At 48.6% G+C, this 15,672-nt stretch overlaps 1 protein-coding gene across 8 annotated transcripts in view; it reads right to left on the bottom strand.

The window, feature by feature from the left end:
* Window positions 1-15,672, bottom strand: part of SEMA4D (semaphorin 4D) — a 117,946-nt gene that overhangs the window by 29,328 nt on the left and 72,946 nt on the right. For 4 of the 8 annotated variants that reach the window (XM_009189084.4, XM_009189085.4, XM_009189086.4 and 1 more), the window contains one exon: window positions 11,130-11,192. The exons of 3 other annotated variants lie outside the window; for them this stretch is intronic. The gene's annotated coding sequence lies outside the window, so the exon portion shown is untranslated. Of the gene's footprint in view, window positions 1-7,782; window positions 8,003-11,129; window positions 11,193-15,672 lie in introns of those variants that run through there. One more of the 8 variants, XM_021927861.2, reaches the window with a different exon arrangement.

Raw genomic sequence — 15,672 nt, 5'->3', positions numbered from 1 at the left:
TACCTCACTTTCATTCTTGCTTCCGTGGTAGAGATCACTGGCTTCCCGCCCCAGCATCCACGTTCCTACACTCTCACTAACAGAATCCCGAGGTTACTTGGGTTGGCAGTGTGCCCAGCTCACTACATCTCCCAGCTTCTCTGGTGATAGTTCTGGCCAAAGAACTGTATGTGAATTTACTAGATGGCAATTCCAGGAAGGAGGGGCACCCGGCAGACACACAGATGCTAGCTGATTCAGCTAGCAATTTCCTCAGTCCTTCCTGCTGCTGCCTGGAACTAGAATGTGATGGCTGGAGCTCTGGCAGCCATGCTATGAACATGAAGATAAAAGTCTCATTCTAAGAACGGCCAAGTGAAACCCACAAGAGCCTGTGTGACCCTGATAACATAATGGAGACTTTGCACTTGCTTTCTGCTGTCCATTTATTAGCAAGTCTGTGCAGACTTGCTAATAAAATTGTTAATCTCTTTAAATTATTTGCTTGCAGATTTTTGTTACCAACAAATACCATTCCAAACTGACACAACCTCCCTCCAATCCACTGCCACAAAGTAGCAGTGGCCAGAGTCATGCTCTTATCATAAATCAAATCATATCCTTTCCCCATGTGAAATGTTTCAACAGCTTCTCATCACTCAGAACAAGGCCCACATTTTTCATCATAGCCAGCAAGGCCACGGACAACCCTGCTCCACCTCCATCCAACTGCTCCTCATCCATATTCCCTCCACTGCACTGTCCTGGCTACACGTGAACACACAGAGCTCGGCCCGTCTGCAAGGCTGTGCAACAGCTGTCTCTCCTGCCTGTCAACACCACTTAGAACATTTCCAGATGTGTGTGTTCTGAAGTCGCCGGTCTAAATCCCACTGTACAGTCTCATTCATCTAAGAGGCTTTTCCTCTGTATAACTGATCGGTAATTAGCAGTGGCTCCCAAAAGCTGCTCCACTTTGAGCTCCCAAACCAGCTTCTACATAGGCTCCCAATGAAGAAGACTCAATAAATTATAGGCTCAGGTCTTCTGAATTCCAGGCACATTTGCAATTCCTTGCCATAATGGTGTCACTTTTTGTTTGCAAACCAGAAGTAGACCTACTTGGCCTACAAAGTTGTTGTGAGAAATATCTGCTAAATGATTATTTAGCAGATAATCATATTAATGTATAATTAATCAATTAGCATCCGATAATAATGTTTATTATAGTAATAATGTTATTGCTCTGACAAATACGAATGGAGCTCATGCTACATCTAGAACAAATCAGTCCTGGCCCCACGGAACCCACGTCCTAGAGTGGGACTGCGTGAAAGCAACCAGCCCAGGGCCTGGCACACAGAAACATCCTATGCCCCTCCAGGGTCCTGCTGCCCTTGCTCTTCTCAGTCCTCATTGCATGCAACAACATGGGAAAGGATGGTAACAGTGGTGACAAGCTGTCCACAGTCCCTCAAGAGAAAAGCTCCCATTAAAAACCATCCACCCCTCCTTCTGGAGCAATGATCCCCTGGCATTTTCAGGATGCTTTCTTTCTCCCGTTCCGTGTGACAAACGTCACACAGCCAGTGAGAGCCAGAAGTGACAACGTGGCCAGGCTGCCCCATCCCTTAAAGCAGAAGAGGATGGCACACTCGCACCGTGAGAGACTTCACACTGGCTCCCGCGCCACCGGAGGAGGAGGAGGAGGAGGAGGAGGCAGGCCTGCGGCAGGCAGGGTCTCAGAGAGGGCTCTAGTCATACATGCAGCAAGGACACCAGTGGCCTGGTCCATGTGCTGCAGTCCCAGCCCAGTGAAACCCAATGAACTGACACTGGCTCCTCCAAGTCACACCCAGCCCCAGGTCCCAGCCAATGCCAAGCTGTGCACAGCAAGGATAAAGCAGAAGCACCCGCCCTGGAGGCATGTCCCCCAGCTGGGCAAAGCTCCATACACACAAAAGAAACAGCAATGAGCTGCCAGGGGATGTGAGAAGGCGCTCTGAAGACGGATGCAGCGGCTGCAGAGATAAGGCGTGCCAACCACACAGGAAGGCAGCAGCGGGGACAGCCCAGGGGCAGGCGAGTGGGTATACAAACCGCTACATCCAGACAGGGGAATGTTACTCAGCATTAAAAATAAATGAGCCATTAGGCCATGAAAAGACACAGAGGAACTTTAAAAGCTTATCATTAAAGCCAATCTGGAAAAGTACCTACTGCATGATCCTGATCCCAACTATAGGACATTCTGGGAAAGGCAAAACCATGAAGACAGTAAAAAGATCAGTGGTTCCCAGGGGTTGGGGGGAGACAGGGTTTTTAGGGCAGGGAAACTACACTGGCAGGGATATTACCACAGTGGACACATGTCAGTATGCATTTGTCCAAGCCTACAGAACGTACAACACCAACTGGCAATCCTAATGTCCAGGTACAGATGTCGGGTGATAAGGTACCTATGGGGGTTCACTGACTGTAGCAAAGGCACCACTCTGGGGGCGATTCTGAAAGTGAGGGGGCTGTGCATGTGTGGGGAAGGAGCGTATGGGAAATCTCTGTACCACCTTCTCAATGTTTCTATGAACCTAAAACTGATCTAAACAATAAAGTCTATTAAAATCAGTAACAACAAGGAACAGGCCTAGGAGTTCCTTGCCAGTCACAAAAGAAGCCTCTGTGAGGGTTCATGGCCTGGACACGTTAAGGAGGTGAGTATCCACACCAGACGGCTGGGAGCAGAGACGCAAGGCTCACAGGGCCCAGTTCATTCCACATCAAATACCAAAGATGCTGGGTCACTACTGGAGAGATATGGTTTGCATAGGATCTAATTCCTATCTACGTCCCCAACTGCAGTCAGTCCTCTGCGTATCCCAATAAGCACGCTGCGGGCAGGCCAGGCTAAGAGTCCAGAGCCAGGAGATGGGAGAACACAGAGATTTATCTCAACTCTCTCTGGAAACCCAATGAAATGACTCTAAAAGGATATGAACTTTAAGGATAAAAATGGAGGGAGGAGGTGACTTTGGAATCTATTAATAGGTGAGTAGTAACCAATGGTGTGCTGGCAAGCTGTTAATACTGGCTCTCCACGGGGTGGGCAGTGGGGGTGGGTGGTGGGGTAAGGTGGGGGGTGCCCAGCTTGTAGCACACGCTGATTTCTGTGGTGTAAGTGCTGCTTTCGAGCTCCCAGAATGATGCCGCTGAACTGGGGAGAGGTGCACAGCAGCACCCAGCACACAGTACTGCCACCTCAGATACAAGAGACGAGTAACCGCAACCACACAGATAACAGTAGAATGCACACGATACTAGAAAGGAATGAGTTCTGAGTATTTTACCTTTTTAAATATAATTTGTTTCATTTTAAGTCCATATATTTAATTTTTAACAGTGGCTGTTACCACTGTTAAAAATTACCACCAGCCCTGTCACACACCCAGCCCTGTCACACACCCAGCCCTGTCACACACCACCAGTGCCGACTGATTTGAATTTCAGACCAGAGTTGAGCCAGGGCCTGGAAGAAGTCACAAAGAAACACAACCTGGAAAATGGAAGCAAGCTTAAAAGTCAAATGTGGTGAAAGAAACGGAAGGCTGGAAAGTAAATTAAAGAGGTTTCCTAGAAGTTACACATGCAGCAGAGATGAAAAAAGGGGGAACAGACAACTGGAGGATCCATTCAGGAGTCCCACACAGAACTGGCAGGAGCTTCGGGAAAAAAAAATGAGGAATTATTAAAGCAGTAATAAAAAGAAAATATCTAGAACGGAAGGGCCTGAGCTTTCGGAATGACAGTGCCCAGGAGCACAGTGAATGAAAAGAACCCACCCACACCAGACACATCATCCTGAAATGAGGGTTACATGATGCATCCAGAAAGAAACAGGCCACAAAGAAATTACCTCTGAGTGCCCCACTGGAGGCAGCAAAGCAACGCCTCTGAATCCCAGGGAAGATGACTTCACACCTAGAATTCCCCATCTAGTCAAATTATCAACCAGTATGAGTGCAGTACAGAACATTGCTTCAAACCTACAAGTTCTCAAACGTTTTACTTCCCTCAACTTCTTTCTCAGAAAGCTACTGCAGGATTTGCTCCACCAAAACAAGGGAGCTGCTTCCCAGGTCTTCTTTCTTAGGAAGTGAGTGGAGGAGAGGCAGTCACAGCGGGGAGCTGGGGAGGAGGCAGAGGCTCCAATGGGGTGGGGCAGGAGAAGGCACAGTAGATTACTGATTGCATCTGTGGCTTTGTTCTCAGAAATGCATTTTAAGGCTCTGGCAAAGAGTCTCAAGATGAATTAGAACAGATACACAGATTAGAAAATGAAGTTATTAACCCTAGGGGAAGCAAGAGTGACCCATGAATGGAAATGTAACCGGAGCGTACTTATCGCTGCCCAGGTGCACAGCCCCCATGACAAAAATTACAACTAACTCCACTGGGGGTCTGGGGGAAGAAAGAGAGGGAAGGGGAGGGGACGAGAGTCGGAGAACACAATCCTGTCTTCCAGCATAATACAACATCTAAGATGGAAAAGTCCGGAAATGTAGGCGTATCTAGTTTGAAGGAAAATACCAAAATGACTAAAACAGTTGAAACTCACTGTCTCAGGGCAGCAGGGAAGGGACAAAGGGACAAGACAAGCAAGTGCTGCTTCCTCTCTCAAGTAAAATAAGAACTATTTCACTTTAAAATTACATGCATTAATTACCTTCATAAAATGAATTAACCTTAAAAAGACATCCATGTTCTGGTTCCTCACAGCCTGGGAAAAGCAGCCCAGTGGATCCAGAAACAGAAGACACGGCCCCCTGAAGATAGGCTCCCAAGGACGGGAAGAGTGAGCTGCCTCAGCAGAGCCTGGGTCCCGAGACCAGCCACATTTCGGGGCTCAAACACGTTGTAAAAATAGGATTGTTCACCGCGAAGCAGAAGCGTCGGGCAGTGGCACAGGATTTAATGCAGAATGCCGGCTCCTAATGTGGCCAGCCTCTTCCACTCCACTCCTGCCTGCTTCCTCTGATGCACCCCACCCCTCCCAGGCTGCCTAGCAGCCTTGGCACCTGCTGCTCCCTCTTCCAGACTGTTCTTCCCCCAGGAGCGGCTGGTGGCTGGCTCCATCCCACAGTCACTCTTTGCCTCCCCTGACCCCCACACTCCATCCCCCTCTCGCAGTATTGTTTCATAGCACTTGGCCTAAGGACCTGAAAATGCCTCCCTGACTTAGTTGAGGCAGAACGGGAGAAACACAAACATCCCAGTGAGAAGACTCGGGCCAGACCTGGAGAGGACAAAGGTACGGCGCCAAGAGTAGAAAGTCCCAAAAAGCAAAATCCCCAGTGAAGAGAGATTTAAAACAAATCTTTTAATAGTATCCACAACCAAACCCAGGGATGGCAAAGTCATCCCTGAACGAATGTGGCTGTGAGAAGGTATTCCAGGAGCGTCAGCAGGTGCCCAGGTGGAAGCCAGTGGGTTCTCCTGGGTGGCTTTAAATGGTTACGAAGAACTGTCAGGACTGGCGCTGTGTATGTGGTTATTCAAACTGGTTATGTTGAAAAGAAACCTTTTACTTAATTGCTTTTACCTTGGACCAATCCAGACACTGTCATATAGAGCTCAGCAGGGCATGGGCACACCTACCTGGCTTCCAGCCAGGCCCTGCCCTGAGAACAATGATTGACCACCAGGCTTCCTGGTATGGATTTGTACCCAGGTCTGCAGTGTATTGATCTCATCAGCAGACACCAGATTCTTAATGGCATAAATCAGACCCTGCTGCTCTTCTCAAACAGCCTTTAAAACAATCCACATGAGCAGCCAAAGGTCAGGACAGAAGGCCCATGCCACACACTGCTCCTCCCAGGGAGGGGGAGGGGCTGCCATTTTCTTTGTGACATTGGAGGTTTTTTTTTTTCCTTTTTCAACAAGAATGCATTGTTTCATATAATTTTAAAGTTGCTTTAAGCAAAGCACACACCACACTCACACAGATCTGCCGGCCCCGCGAGTTCTTTCAGAACAGTGGCTCCAAAATCACTGATGGGCGTTACATGAAGGACCTCACTCTAAATAGTTAAATTAAAACAAATGGAAAAAAAGCCCATTTTGCTGGTTTTCTTCACCATTTCTGAGAAGCAAAGGTATCCTGCTGGGAGTTGAGCTGTATGCACGTGCATTTTGCCCTGACAGTGTGAAATTGCTGCCCTTTGCATTCAGGAAGAATGACTTGACACAGGAGCCCATTAGAAAGACAGGGTTATGAAATGTCACTCCCATTACTCACACGTAATTGTGGCTGTTCATGAGGGTGCACGAGCCCACTTTAAATGTCAGCAGAATGAAACTCCAAGGGGGCTCTGAGCCCCACACTCTTGCCTGTCAGCACTTGTCAGAAGGCAGCTCTCCCACCCCCAGGGGCCTTCAAATCAAGGCAGGAGGTCACAGCAGAGACAATGGGAGTACCCAGCAACCACTGTGCATATATGTCTTGTGTAGGTACATATATGTGGATGCATGTACATCTGTGTGTATGCATCTGTATATGTGCATGCCATGTGCATCTGTATTTCTGTATGTGTGCATGTGAACACGCATTGATATGTGCACCTATCCATGTTTGTATATTTGTACACATCTTTACAGGTGTGCTATATACATGTGTATGTCTGCATGTCTGCACATGCATGTGTATGCCTGTGTGCATACACATGTGCACCTGCATGCATATGCATATGCATCTGTGTGTGTGCATGTGCATCTGCTTGGATCTCTGCATGTGCGTACATGTGTATGTCTGTGCATGCATGTGTATGCCTATGTGCATACATAAGTACATCCGTGTATGTGCATGCGCATCTGCTTGGATCTCTGCATGGGTATACATATGTGTATGCATGGGCATCTGTGTGTGTGTGCATAATGTGTGCGCCTGTGCATGTTTGTGTATATATATCCATATATACGTATCTGTGTATGCATATACATGAATGTGTGCACAGCTATATGCGCACATATGTGCATGCATCTGTGTGTGCATCTGTGTATGTGTATGCAGACGTGTGCATCTGTGTGTGTATGTGTGTATGTGCATCTGTGCATGTGTCACTCTGTTGCAGAACGTATATTCTGACCTAGTGTTGCATCTTAGATGTGAATAGTGACTGTTAGCAAGTGTCCTGTAAGGCAGAAACCATGGACCAAAATGCCATCTGGGGACTGTCCAGTCACCCATGTCTCGGCTCCTTCCTGGGATCAGCTGTCTGGCAGCTAGGGCAGATTACAGAAGGGACACCAGTCACTACCACATAGAAGGTGTCAGTGCTTCTGCCAGCAACAGGATGCAACACTGGCATTAAAATGCCCTGGCTGGCATCCCAGGGAAACTGAAAGGGGATCTCTGGTGACAGCTGTGGACTGGCCAATCTAACACAGGCAGTCATTACCTGGACCCCTGACCTCACTGCAAACCACTGCCTGGGGGAGTGTATTCTCGCTTATTTCTTATCTCAGGGGCTTGCCCAGATGGGGCAGGTAAAGCTTAGAGCCTCTCCAGGCCCTGCAACCAGGACAGTGGAGGACACGCATTCACCACATCTCCCCTCCCAGCTGGCAGCGGGCAGCCAGGTGCTGGGAAACAGAAGACACCACAGCCCTCCCCAGCCATGCCTCGCCAGTGCCTGGCCACCTAACGTCTCCACCCTGGGATGTCCTCTGCCCCCAGAAACCCCTCTCCCACCTCCAGTTGGGATGCTGATGTCACCGCCTTACAAACTGAGGATAAAATGGCCTTACCCCAGCAGGAATCAGGAATGGGTTTCAGGAGCCGTCTAGGTCACAAGCTTGATAAACAACTTATTGTTCCAGCTTCAGTTTTCCTAGAGTTTAAAATTGATCCCTGGAGACCAGCGCTCCAGCTCTGCAGGGACGTGCGTGGCCCTGGACCTGTGTCGGGCTGGACACACCCAGCAGGGCAGCTGCCAGGACCGGTCCACTTCACCCTCAAGCCACATCCCTGCAGGAGCAAGTGAGGATGTCTCAGACATGCTCTAACCCTCACCCACTTCGCAAACCCCTGGGTGTGGCATGTACAGAATGGGAAACCCAGGGAGAGAGACAGAGGACGATGGGAGTGAGGGACACACAAACCCATCTATCAGAAATGTCGGCAGGGCAAGTGCTGTGAGGATGCACGCAGCGTGGCGGCAGGAACAGGGCCCTTCAAAGGAAGAGTGGAGACCCCTCTAAGCATCAGCCAGCATGGCCGAGATGCAGACTGTCATGCCAGTTGTGTGACATCACTCTACTCTTCAGACTTGGATGCAGACAATATTGTCTTTTCTGGAGGGTCTGTGGTATGTGCATGATCCTTGGGTCCAAGCAGGTTAGTGCTAGAAAAAATAATCATCTTCCACTGGCCTTATGTTGACCTGCTGCCACCTCCAGGGGGGCCAACGGTTTCCCTACTGGACACCAGCTCCCAGGGACCATATGGGGTTGTTCTGGGAAGTGGCTGGCCAGGCCCTCAGGGAGGACTGTGTTAACCCTGCAGCCCTAAAGGGATGCCTGATGTCATGTCTTTCAAAGGCGATACTATGGTCTGAATGTCTGGATTACCCTCACATTCAGATGTTGAAATCCTAACCACCAATGTGATATCTTCTGGAGAGGGAGCCTTTGGGAGGTGACTGGGCGAGGAGGGCAGAGTCTTCATGAATGGAAGCAGTGCCCCTATAAAAGGAGTCCCAGAGAGCTCCCTCAGCCCTCAACCATGTGAGCAGACGCTGTCTATGAACCAGGAGGAGGGCCTTCACCAGACACCAAGTCTGCCAGCACCTTGATCTTGGACTTCCCTACCTCCAGAATAGAAATGTCTGTTTTTATGTCACCTCAGCACCAGATAGAACCCAGCCGGCAGAGATGCTTCCAGAATGCCAAAGGTCACCATTTACACTGGTAGAGCCTTTGATAGGACACTAAAACTGGTGCTTCCGTCCCCCAGAGCTTGACCTGCAGGGAGGGCAAAATTACATAAAAGACACTATATAGAAAAGTTGTGCTTTAAGTGGACTTTATTTGTATTCTTAATTTTCTCGCCTCTTATAAAACTTTTCGAACTTCAAAAATAATTCCAAGGGTGCTTAACTCCACAAAACAAATGTAAATTAAAATAAAATACCCATGTATTGTCCACAAAGCAGGCTGAAATTTCGAAGTCTGCTGCTAGCCAGGGCTAGGAAGGTGTGGGGTAAAGGACTTCCGGGTGCAATTCTGAACTATCCAGATGTCTGCACACTCTGATCCCCTGGCAACTCTTGGGCAGCAAACTATGTGTGCACAGCTGCAGACGTGCAAAGCGATGTGTGGGAGGACCACCCTGCTGTGCTGTGACAGTAAAATGTGCAACCGAAGGGGATGCTCCTCAACGAAGGGCTAGTTAACAGTCAGGCAAGGAAGACACCACCATTACAAAGACTAAAGCTGATCTACACAAACTGCCCGTGAGCACATCACACCAAAGACAGGTGCAGAGCAACAACACATGAGGCACGACCCACCCGTGTCAATAGAGGATGCGTCAGTCTACACACAATACACACACACACACAGCCACGGGCACACATGGACATGCACAAACACCAGATACAGACTCACAAGAACACACCTTCCCACACACAGGGACACACGGATACCAGACACACATGCACACATATGAACGTGGACAGACAGCCAACTGTTAACAGTGTTGCTTGTCAGGAGGAGGAGGAGGAGAACAGCCAGGAACTCAAGTTTTCTTTGTTTTTTAAAAAATGAATCACACTTTTATACTGCTTCTGTAAAAAAAATTTAATTCATTAAGAGACTCTGTTTCATCCATGCTACACTCAAGTCAGTAGGACCAAAAATTGAAACCCACCACATTAGTGTGTGGAGCTGTGTATAATGCAATTTTTCACATGCTAATCCATTTCTTGGCTTAGGTGACTATTTCTTGCCATACCTTTGACCCTTTTTTTATTCACATAAAAAATGAGAAGTGGCTTCCTTTCCCCATATATACTTCATGCTTTTTGTGACAGCAAAGTAAAAAATAACAGAAGGAGCCAGTCCTCCTGGGGCTCTCACAATGGAATTCTCTCACTGCTTAATACAGCACAGAGCGGATAAAACTGTCCCTGCTTTCAATTACCTTATAGCTAAAGATTCCAAAATATTTTTTTGTGAAGATACCAACAAAAAGCAAAACTCAAAAGACAAATGACTTAAGGGAGGAAAAAGAAACTAGCAAAAAAATACTTGTAAGACAAGTGCCAACTCCTAATAAATAAAGTGATTTAACAAATGTAAGAAAACAGAGCTCCCACCCCAGTGGACCAGATAAGATATCCAGCCAATAAGCACAGAAAGTGCTGTCTGCCTGGCAGTGTCACTGTGCTCATTAAAGCCGCCCCATCTAACTGGCAAGATGAGCTCTCATCACGGTGCCATGCACAGGAACCATGAAAGTCTACGCTGGCAGCAGGACTCTTTTAAAAGCCAGCAGAATAAAAAACCTTGTGGGGGCCCATTCATGATACTTGAGCAGGATGAAAATGATGAAGGAAAGATGGGGGTTTTACTTTTGTTTTTACAAATTAAGCTGGTTATTTCTCTCTCCTCTGAAACGGAAATTGCATGGCTTGGTATGGACCAAAATTAAGATTAATCACAAAATGGCCCAAATCTGAGGAGGGTGACCTGGAGAGCCCTCTCATTACACCACACCTTACCAGCCACCTCCCTGCACCCTCCAAAAGAAGAAAGTAAGCTTTCTGGTGTGGGCACCAGGGGCCATCAGCCACAGAGCTGCCACAAGCCCAAGACCCAGGGGAAAGAGAGGCCGAGAGAGCAGGGAAGAATACGGGGAGCAGGGACAAGCAGTGGCAGAGCAAGAACAGAGGCAGACCATCACTGCGTGTGCCCAGCAGCCACCTCCTCATGCCGGACCCAAGGGATGGCAGCCAAGTCTGAAGCTTTGCCCCAAGGGATATCCAGGGACCAAGGGACCAAGCAACCAATCACCTGCCAGATGCAGCTGAGGCCTCTACACATTACCAACTCTGCTCCACTGAAATTACAGATCATGAATAAAGCGGTTTTACCTGTATCTTACGCCTCTTGAAACTTTCCAGTCGTTTCTAGAAAGAAGTCTTCAGAAATCTTTGCTGTGAAAATAATGGGAAACAAGGCTATTTAAGCCCTTAAATTGTCCATCCACTTAAACTCAGCAACACTCCTAGAAAGGCACTGAAAACAAATTATTGTGAGTTTAAACCTTCTAGACTTCCTTAGATGCAGGATCAGCTTGGCTTGTATGTGCTGGGGAAGACAGGAGGGAGGGGCTGTGAAACCGCCCACCCACAAACAGAGGGGAAGTGCAGCCCAGCCCGTCAGCTGGTGCTGGAGATGAGCCCCAGGACCTGACCAGGTGCACTTTCTTGCAAAATAAGCCATTTCAGTTAGCAGAGTCCGTGAACCAAACAAGTACGATCTAATTGTCTATTAGCTCCAGATATGTATTCTGTAAAATTCATCTTCATGAGGCAAAGAAGGAAAAAGCAGAAACACATATAGCATAATTACAAGAACCAAAGAGCTGTTCATCTTCCTTTATTTTTGGATGGTTGATTTTCAGCCAAACAGAACGACGTCCACTGTGGTATGGCAAGGTTCCATAGCATGGCTGTCGCTCCTCTGCAGTGTGGGAGATCAGCCTCAAGACAGCGATCATGGGGCGCAGTAACAGCACCAACAGTTAGATCAAGAGAATCAGGATCGCAAAACCAGAGCCACGTGCAGGACTGCAGACGCTCAGGAGCCGACGCTGATCCCTCCATGATTCTATTAATACAGGAGCCACGTAATTGTTAAACCTCGGAATCAGACTCCAGCATATTCTGTGGTGAGGAGGATTTCTTTTTTGTTTGCCTTGTGCTTTCAGAGCTTATATGATCACGGCTCTCTTTTTGAAGCCAGCTGGGAAGGAGGCAGCTCTCCCTGGAAACGCAGGTGTAAAGCCCCGGTCCCTCCCACCCAGGCCCCTCACTGGACAGCTCCCTCCTCTCCAGACGCCCTGCACACCCCTCCCCCGGGAGCAGAACCTTAGACACAGCCATCCTGGCACACAACATCCGGTCCCCCAGCCCCTTGGGGCCGACACATCCTCTGAATCCTGAGCAGGCACCTGAGGTTAGCAAATGAACTGCGAGGGCAGTGATCAGAAACGATCACGATTCATCAGGCCCCACCGTAGCAGAGCTTCCAGAGACTGACACTGGGGTCTTCCCTCCAGCAGTGGATGGCTCTTATGGCCAATTTTATAAGCAAAAGTATGTTCACATGAGCAGCTATGAGAATCCTGGGAAAGGCCACATCTACCCAGGACCTGATGCCGACATTTCCTGTTGAAACTCTCGGGGTAGGGCTGGGCATTTGGGCACAACTGTTGGACAAGCAAAGAGGGAAAGCCCATGCTGCTGTGGGCACCTGCAAAGTGCCACATCGCTTGTTCCCACGAGGCTTTCCTGTCACACAGGACGGAGAGGGGACAGCGGCCACCTGGGGACTGTGCCAAAAAAAACAGTCCAAGGCAACAAAGGCAGGGATTCATACAAAAATAAGAGGTTTAGGTAAATAATGTGAATATTAAGGATTTTTAAAACTGAAAAACTGGCTGGGCGCTGTGGCTCACATCTGTAATCCTGACACTTTGGGAGGCCAAGGCAGGTGGATCACTTGAGGTCAGGAGTTCAAGATCAGCTTGACCAACATGGCAAAACCCCATCTCTATTAAAAAAAAAAATACAAAAATTAGCCGGGTATGGTGGCAGGTGCCTGTAATCCTAGCTACTTGGGAGGCTGAGGCAGGAGAATCACTTGAACTCAGGAGGTGGAGGTTGGAGTGAGCTGAGATCACGCCATTGCACTCCAGCCTGGGTGACAGAAAAAGACTCCGTCTCAAAAAAAAAAACTGAAAAACTCCTATTTTCTAGAAAAGAAATAAGCCTTTGTCACTTTAATAAAGACCCAGAACTGCTCATCCTGAGGTTTAAGACATGTATCATATTCGCAGTAATTTTGTGGCATCCAACAACAAATGTCAGCAGGTCTGGCGTCTCATCTCAATCGCCTCCGACAACTCCACCTGAACCCCGGCATCCTCGCGTCCTGCCTCCCAGCTGGGGGTTCACATCTAGCCTCCAAAAACAGCTGCCAGCCCCAAGGCTGCTGAGTGGGAACACACTTCCTTTCTTAGTGAACTGCCCAGGCCCCAGCCCCACGTTGCCTTCACCCGACATGACCAGGGTTTGTTTCTTCTTCCTCAGCATGCAACCCCACAGTTATGAGTGACCTGGCTGAAAAATGCAAACCCACACTTCTCACGTAATTACTCATCGTGCTGTTTTATCTCAGACCTCCCAACTCCTGACAGCACAGGTAAAAAGAATCCAACGGCCTGTTCACCAAAAAGCAATGAAATCAACTAGAAGAGAGAGAAGCATTTCCCTCTCATGGCCTTCACACCCTCTCCTGGTGCACCCCCAATAGTGCAGGAGAGTGTGGGGCTCCAACGCCCAGGCCTTGCGAACAGGTATTTAGTGGACGTTGATGGCAGCAGCACAGAGCCACGGGCAGTGCCTTCATCTGGCCTCCATCCTGCAGACATGACCTCGCCTTCTGGGCATCCTCCCTAAGCAGGGACCTGGTGTTCTTCAGCACACAGAGGAGACAAGTGGGATGAAGCAAGAGCAAGGGGCTCTGCAATCAGAGGAACCTGGGTTCCAGTCCCGGCTTCTCCAAGCTGTGTGTTCCTGGGGGAAGTTACTGAGCCTCTCTGGGCCTCTGTTTCCTCATCCAAAAAGTGGGCACACTAATACTGCCTGCCTCATCTGGTTCTGAGGATTCATGACTAATCATAGTTAATGTTTCCTAGTGCTTTCCTAGGTGAGGTGCCGGATGCTGTTTAAGCACTAGGAGGCATTAACTATCATTCTTACCACCTATGAAATGAAGCTAGTTACACCTGCCTAGCTAAGAAGACTCAGAGAGATATAACAAGCATGGTGCAGCTATTAGCACATCTAACACCCCCTACTGCCAGGGACTGTGGGCTCCACCAGCCTCCTCCTGCACACACGGGGGATCGGGGCTTCCCCAGGTCCACATAGACTCCTGGGAGCAGAGCTTAGGAACACTGTGACAGGCAGCACTGCTGTGGCTGTGGACGCAGAGGGGGCCGCGAGCCCCTTCTGCTCAATCTCCTCATCCTGGCCCAGAAGCAAGTAAAGAAGTTCCAGGGGCAGAGAGCAATGGGGGACCTTCCATTGGCACTCCAGCACACACCTCGATGGCGTGGGCATGCGTATTACAACACAATACCATTACACTCTGCGGAGCAAGGCACCCATGAGAAAGGCTGGCTACAAAGTGCACAGAGAGGGCCTGGAGGACACGTTCCCGCGCCCTGCTGGGCAACATCTGCCAAGAAGCTCCATTCAGAACCTCTGACCCAGCAGTTCTCTACCAAGAATTCAGTGTGGATATACCCCCGTGTGCAAGACGACTGGTACGAGGCCACTCAACAGGTAAACTCCAAAGACACCCAGAAGTCCATCCGTGTGTGTGCGTCTACGTACATGGGTACACACGGACATAGCACAGAACATTTTCTATACAAATTACAGCACATTCCAGAGAATGGAATACTATGCAACCGTTAAAAAGAATAAAGCTGCAATGGTATGAAACGGCACCCCAGATCCATTGTTCACTAAAAAGTAAGGTTCCCAAAAATGTGTGTAGTGTTTCCACCTGTGCAGGCACATGGTGTGTGACTGTGTGTGTGGTGTGTGTGTGTGAATGGGTGTGCACACAGGTTCATCAGAGGGATGACTGAAGAGATCACAATTTAATCAAGAACCTGCTGGCAGGGGATGCCTATGGAGAAAATTTGATCTGCGAAAGGAGTGTGCATTTTTCACTATTTGGATTCTTTAGAACTATTTGAATTATTTCCTTAATCGTGGTTTTCTAACTAAAATATTTTAAATCTGATATCAAAAGTAAAATGCAGTAATTGTAGAAAATTTGAAAAATTCAAGAAAGGCAAGAGAACACATTCCTGACAATCTCTAAAAAGGTTATACAGGTTATAACCCTGGTTAAAGTAAGATTCCAGCTCAGGTGTCTTCTGTACTAACTTTACTAAGACGAAGATTTCATCAAAATGGAAATGTTTGAGAACAGCTGACAGACATGACATACATTTCTGGTCTTTTTGGCATTTTGTTGGAATTCCTCATTCTAAGGAACTCTGACTCATTCACTCAACAGTCACTACTGGAGGGTGTGGGGTGAAGGTGTGAGTCAAATAAAGACTGTAGACTCCCAGTCCCTGGTTTCTGGCTTGGGGAAGGCAGGCCACAGCAACTGCACAGGACAGCGGGGAACAGGGTGCCCTGCTGGCTCTGTAACACGGGAGGTGGGAGAGGCAGGCTGGCAGCCATGCAAGAGGAGACCTGAAGTTCAAGAGAGAGGCTGGAGCCTATGGGCTGGTGGAGGGAGAGGGCCCGTGCGGGTCACGTCCTGGTCCCGTGTGTCTCTGCCCTGAGGACCACGCGAGCGCATCCCCGTGCTGTTTATTAC

The sequence above is a fragment of the Papio anubis genome, chromosome 13, assembly GCF_008728515.1.
Source record: "Papio anubis isolate 15944 chromosome 13, Panubis1.0, whole genome shotgun sequence".
NCBI lineage: Eukaryota > Metazoa > Chordata > Mammalia > Primates > Cercopithecidae > Papio > Papio anubis.
The sequence above is the reverse complement of the archived record's forward strand: the minus strand, read 5'-3'. Positions and strand labels throughout refer to the sequence as shown.